This window comes from Sardina pilchardus, chromosome 10 (assembly GCF_963854185.1).
Source record: "Sardina pilchardus chromosome 10, fSarPil1.1, whole genome shotgun sequence".
In the NCBI taxonomy this organism is placed as follows: Eukaryota; Metazoa; Chordata; class Actinopteri; order Clupeiformes; family Clupeidae; genus Sardina; species Sardina pilchardus.
This window is the reverse complement of record NC_085003.1, coordinates 26,368,415-26,374,771: the sequence shown is the minus strand read 5'-3', so window position 1 is coordinate 26,374,771 and position 6,357 is coordinate 26,368,415. Positions and strand designations below refer to the sequence as shown.

Here is a 6,357-nt window from a genome sequence, read left to right as displayed (position 1 = left end):
AATTGTGAGTTGTGTGTAATAATTGTGCCCTGTTACCTGTTGAGTTTCTTAAATTGTTGCGTGCCTTAGGGGAATTAGGGTGTGTGTGTGTGTGTGTGTGTGTGTGTGTGTGTGTGTGTGTGTGTGTGTGTGTGTGGGTACGCAGGTGCTAGTGCGCCTTAGGGGAATTAGGGTGTGTGTGTGGACTATGGAGTCTCAACGGCGCTCACTCCCTGTGTGTGTGTGTGTGTGTGTGTGTGTGTGTGTGTGTGTGTGTGTGTGTGTGTGTGTGTGTGTGTGTGTGGGTATGCAGGTGCTAGTGCTAAGTTGAGGATCAAACAGCAATTCGTTTGTTACATACTTGGTTTAACAATAAAGTACGGGAAGTTTCCATCCAGTGTGACAAAGAGAGTCTGGAGTATCACAATATCATTTACAGTCAGTATCATCTCCTGAGCTGAAACATGATTACTTCCACATTGCAGGACGTTCTGCTAAAGCATACTCTGTTCCATACTTACCAACAAGTTCAACATTGCTCTGATCGCTCTGTTTGTCTTATTTGTTTGTTTGTTTGTATGTCTTGTTTGTGTATTTATCTATTTATTTATCTATTTTTAACGCTCTGATGTCAGCTACAGTATGTTTCCATTAATGACCTTCATACAATCACACATACATGTTACTTTTGGCAAGCTGACAATACACATTCATAGTGGTTTGTTTTCTTAAGATCAAATGTCAAAGAGAAATTATGGGAAAAATCTATTTCTCACGATGTCAGAGAAGAAAACATACTGTATTTCACACTGTTTATACTGCATATGTTAGCCTAAACTTTACAATGCATGGAAATGGCACTATCTTTGGGTTTAATAAAAACCATCGGCATGTCAGCAGAGATCATAAAGAACAAGCTGATCCTATTATGATGATGAATGAGACATAAACATAACCGTATGCACATGTAGACACATTTAACTCCTAACTCTTTCCTTCCTTGTTTGTTCAATATTGTGCCTTTTACTTTTGACTCCTATTATCATTATGCACTAACTGTTGCCAGACATGGATAACAATTGCATGAGTCCAAAATAAATTGATTTACACTACCCTGACATGATCAATTGCTGTCCCGTCACGCATCAATGTCTGTCCCGTCAATGCCCTGATGAAGGTCTAAGGACCGAAAGCTTGGTAGTAAAACACATTTGTTTTGCATGGATCCAAGTGTGCCAGAGATTGGCACCTTGGTGAATAAGAGTGCGGTGTACTACTCTAGAACTGTCCCGTCACGCATAAAATGACAGAAACACTAGAGGGAGACATTTAATTGCAATATTCTCATTTAACACCTGTGCACTGCCGCAGACTAGCAGCTACACTTTACTTTCTGCTCAGGCACATTTAAAATTCCTCTGACCTCTCTCCAACCTCTCTCTCTCTCTCTCTCTCTCTCTCTCTCTCTCTGTGTGTGTGTGTGTGTGTGTGTGCACGCGCGAGTGAGAATATTATTATTTCAGGGCGTGGAATAAAACTGTGTTAATTCTTTAATTGATATTCTACTTCGTATCTTACGTTTCTCACATTCACATGATATTTACATTAGATTATTTGAAAGTACTACTGGATGCTTGGAAGGTGGCTGGAGTGACATATGGTGTGGCCAGTCCGCCGGAGATGTTCCCGATGCCGATGGAAGCCTATGACCCGCCCCGTAAGGCGTGCTCCACCAGGCGAACGAGCAGCAGCATTTCGTTGTAGAGAACCAAGCGAGCTAGCGCAACGATCGTCCACACCGGGCGGCAGAAACAGGACAAGCTACACAAACATTCTAAAGCTCTGTGGAGATTTCTTTTAAACACTCGAGACGACGATTGGATAGAAATCGGCAAAAACTTCTGGAGAAAACCACAATGCGCGTGTGTCCTCTCTAACTTCCATTAGTTGGAGAGGGGTATGCTTCTTAAAGAGCAGTACACGCTGTAGACACCAAGAGTACAAGGTAAGGGATTTCATGAGCTCATAAATACGGCAATGATTTTGTTACAAAAACATCTGTTGCTGAATAGATTTTCTTGCATTTGTTGCGTTAATTGCTGAAAAAAAAGCCCTCATGGAGTATTGATATTCCTTTTAAATTTGGCATCACAGTTAAATGAATCTCAAAACAAAGTTCTTCTCATTTCATTTTTGGTGAGTACATTGGAAACGCCGTCGTTCAACTGTTGTTGCTAGGGTTTATGCGCAGCACAAGTTGATCCACCGTGAAACTGTTTCCGAATTTCCCATGCGATCAATTCCAAACTTTTCCCCCTAGATGAGCGTGCGTGCCAGGCCTACATGCCCCACCCCCGGTATCATTTCGTATAGCCAGCCAGGAGAGCGAGGTGGCTATTATTTTGGACTTAATAGAGCAACTGCTGAACTCTGCAAGGCTCGGAGCAACTGCACCCAGAGTTAACTCTGTCATTATTATGTGGGTAGGCTTAAGCTATGCGTAGACTGTCAGCTCGGGATGAATTATGCTCTAGCATGGCCCTTCTACTGGGCCCTAATAAGCCTTGTGCTATTTGTCATACATTTCTGCCGGTTGCCTGTGAAGCATAACTCGGTTGTGTCTAAAAATGTCGGGTGCCATTTGGCACAAACGAAGAGTATGACTCGTCGCAGTGGAATTGTTTTGGTGTAATGCCTCTATTTCACTTGTATGTAGGAACCCTCCTTTTTCCAAATGCCACTGAATGTTTTTATATAGTTATCCTTCATTGCATAATCACACAGCTTTATTAAGTAGCCTACAGTCAACCAAATAAAACCAATAAAAATGTATAGCAATATGTCTTGATTGATGGACGCCTGTTGAAATCTTTGGTAGGTCTGCAGTTGTATGGGTATCCAACTCTTGTGTCGGTGCCATTGTGTGTGGCATGGGTCTCCTGCTATTTGTGATCGTTTTAAATGTGTTACTTAGCCTGGGGATGGTTGTTTATGAAGAGAAACACATGATGCTTTCAACAGGCTGGGATGTGCTCTGCTGTGCATCACAGATGGAAGCACTGGTATGTGCATGTGTCCGTCCCTGTGTATGCGATCAACAGGGAGTTGTAAATCTTAATTTGTGTCGTCTGAACAAGGAAAGAGAACCTGATTCTGTCTCGCTCTCTTGAGGTGAAACATGTGGGCCAGCTCGCTGTGGCGTGGGTGGTGTGGGTTTGTGTTTAGTAGTGGACATTTTCTTTTCTGTACTGTAGTGTGTGCTGCTCACAGCTGCAGCATAGAAATAGAGCCCTGTGTCTCTCTGTGTGTGTGTGTGTGTTTTCACAGACAGTTTTTTGCGTTGGTCATCTCTGTATAAGCTTTGGTCGAGCCTTGTCATGGCCGCCAGCTCTGAGAACACCCCCCCCCCCCCCCCCGGGCATACTTCCTCAGTTGACCTCCTCCAGGCTGCTGTAGGCTTAAGTGTGCTCTAATGGCGGCTGGTGAAAGTGCTAATGAACACCCATTTAGGGAGTCCTCTCCCTGGCCCGGGCCCAGGCACTGTTGGCGTGTAGCAGTGGAGCGTGACCCCCCTCGATCTTCCGCTCCGGCTGACTCCGCTTGGATGATTCATGTGAGAGTCACAGCAAGCAACAGTGGTCAGAGATATCATCTGCAGTCCAACAGGATTTGTAGTCATGCAGCATTGTACCTTCAGCCTAGAGGGAGATAAAGACGTTTTTGTGATGATGTTGACATCACATGGTTATTATGATCTCATCACCAGGAGCACCTTTTTGTTTGGACGTGCATTGACGTAGATGTGAATTGCCTTGGAACCAAAAAGGAAGCAACACACACACAAACAGGCACTCAGACATCAACACACAAGCGCACCCTGGGATTGTTCCACATGCTTTATTAGGAGATGATTTAGTGGAAAGGACTCTGAGCACATGCTGATTTCCGAGTAGTGCTCAAAGGACTATCTGTACAGTTGGAGACTCTCTCTCTCTCTCTCTCTCTCTCTCTCTCTCTCTCTCTCCGTCTCTCTCTCTCTTTCTCTGCCTCACAGCTTATCTTTCGTCCTCACTTTTTCTTTTCTTTATTTTTTCCTTTCCTTCTTTCTTTCTGTCTTGTTCTTTCTTTCTCCCCCTCTCTTTCTCTTCTGCCTAATATGCCTGTGGTTTCTCTTCTCTTTTTTCCCTCCCTCTTGCAGTTTGTGAGCATGGTCACAATTCCATACATTCCAGCTTTTCCGGTTTTGTGCCGCGTGCCGACAGGAGAAGTGGTTTTCCATCGCCGGTTTGTCTCCCCTAGCGACTAGTCATGCTTGATTCAGGGCTCCTCAGGAGACACAGCACAAAGCATGCACGCACGCACGCACACACACACACACACACACACACACACACACACACACACACACACACACACACACACGCTCTTAATCTCTCTCTCTCTCTCTCTCTCTCTCTCTCCCTCTCACTCACACACACACACACACACACACACACAGTGAGACACACCGACACAGGTGTACATATACTGTATGTTGACGTGCTTAAGCATTTTTGCTTAGTAAGCAAAGCCCCCCCGTTACATTGCACAACAGCCTTTGAGTGTGGAAGGGCACTGTTTGTAAAGTTCTTGGGATGCTGAGTTTAGTGTTTGGTTTGGTGCTTTACAGCCATCAACCACAGGCATGCATTTCAACCACGTAGCACAGTCCTGCTGCTGAGCCATGCACGGTTATGTTGCACAGACTTGTAGCTCAAGAATAATACACCAACACGGCACAGACACACAGTCAGACGTGTTCAGTAGTTGTTCAACACGGGCACATATTTGAAGCAGAATTTGTTCAGGCACCAAACAGCCCTGTCACACCATTAAATAACACTGCTAACTAAAGTGCTGTACTGTATGTAACACAACATGGTACACAGTTGTAGTAGCTCGGTGCTGCTGTTTTCACATAGGTCTGTTGGCCCAGTATGTTACTTGGCAAAGTATAGGCACACAGTTAAACTCTAGAGAGCCTTCTCTCCACAGAGCTGCCTGGTCTTGGAATGTGAGCAATGTGAAAGCCTCGGACGCTTCTGTGCGGTGCATGTTCTCTGTGTGTGTGTGTGTGTGTGTGTGTGTGTGTGTGTGTGTGTGTGTGTGTGTGTGTGTGTGTGTGTGTGTGTGTGTGTGTGTGTGTGTGTGTGTGTGTGTGTGTGTGTGTGTGTGTGTGTGTGTGTGTGTGTGTGTGTGTGTGTGTGTGTGTGTGTGTGTGTGTGCTGGAAATGTCGTCTGTGTCGGTCATGTCAACAGGCTCTGTGCTCACATGGTGCCGTTTGCTGTGACCGTGAGATCGCTCGCTGGAGCTAAAACCACGCGAGCTCTCATGTTGTTTTTCCTTCCCCCCCCCCTCCTATTCTGTCTGTTTTCTGGTTCCCCCCTCAAGGCTGTGGGCGACCACATGAATACTTGAGCCCTGAGCTGGGTCTCTGTCTGCCATCGGTGCTGAAATATGACTATTTTTCCCCACTCACAGTCTCGTGGTGGACAGCCCTCTCTGCTTGCAAAAGAGCAGAACTGTACTTGCGCTAAAAGAAAAAGAACAAGAACTGTAAATATGTTTAAGATCAGCAGACATGTAATTATAAAATAATACATTTGAGTCAGTGGATTCCTCTGTCTTTGGGGCTTTGCAGTCACTCGTGCTCTGTTTCAGCTTGAGATAAGTGGACCCTGTCCCTCACAACTGATCCCAGGACAGTGGAGGGTGAAGATTAGGAACGTATGTGACAGCGGCGGCAGCAGGAGAGGCAGCAGCGTCATCACCGAGGTGACTTCAAATTTGGAAATTTGGCAAACAGTAGCAAATGTTTGAAGCTGACAGGGCTTTCTTTAAACTTTGCAAAAATTAACACATTTGCATAAATGCCCCAAATAGTTCTGATTTGAATAGTATCCCTTTGTCCAACGTCCATGTGTGTTCACAGTGAACTACCTCCTTGAGCTGTTAGTGTTTGCAAACAGTTGCAGTGAACTTAAGGCAAACGGAAGAACGGTGAGCGTTTGCCTTTGTTTGCTCATGTGAACACACCTCTGGTACCGGTCAGCCCATCCGGGGGCTGGCAGAGTGGAGGGTCACACCTAGTGGCAGTAGCACCCTCTTAGAAATAACACACCACTGACTCATCGCTCACCACTGACAGGAATAGGGTTGCGTTGGACTATGGAGTCTCAACGGCGCTCACTCTGTGTGTGTGTGTGTGTGTGTGTGTGTGTGTGTGTGTGTGTGTGTGTGTGTGCAGCACGTGTCAGGGGCCCTCTTTTTTGACACACACCTGCCTTGTCAGTCGTCAGCTGACACTCCCCTCCCCCTCCCTCGGACATCACACCTTT

The 6,357-nt window shown here is 45.6% G+C and overlaps 1 protein-coding gene across 2 annotated transcripts in view; it reads left to right on the top strand.

Moving 5' to 3' along the window:
• The first annotated feature begins 1,765 nt into the window (after nucleotides 1-1,765).
• Nucleotides 1,766-6,357, top strand: part of akap13 (A-kinase anchoring protein 13) — a 93,084-nt gene continuing 88,492 nt past the window's right edge. For both annotated transcript variants that reach the window (XM_062547338.1, XM_062547337.1), the window contains exon 1: nucleotides 1,766-1,984. The gene's annotated coding sequence lies outside the window, so the exon portion shown is untranslated. The remainder of the gene's footprint in view (nucleotides 1,985-6,357) is intronic.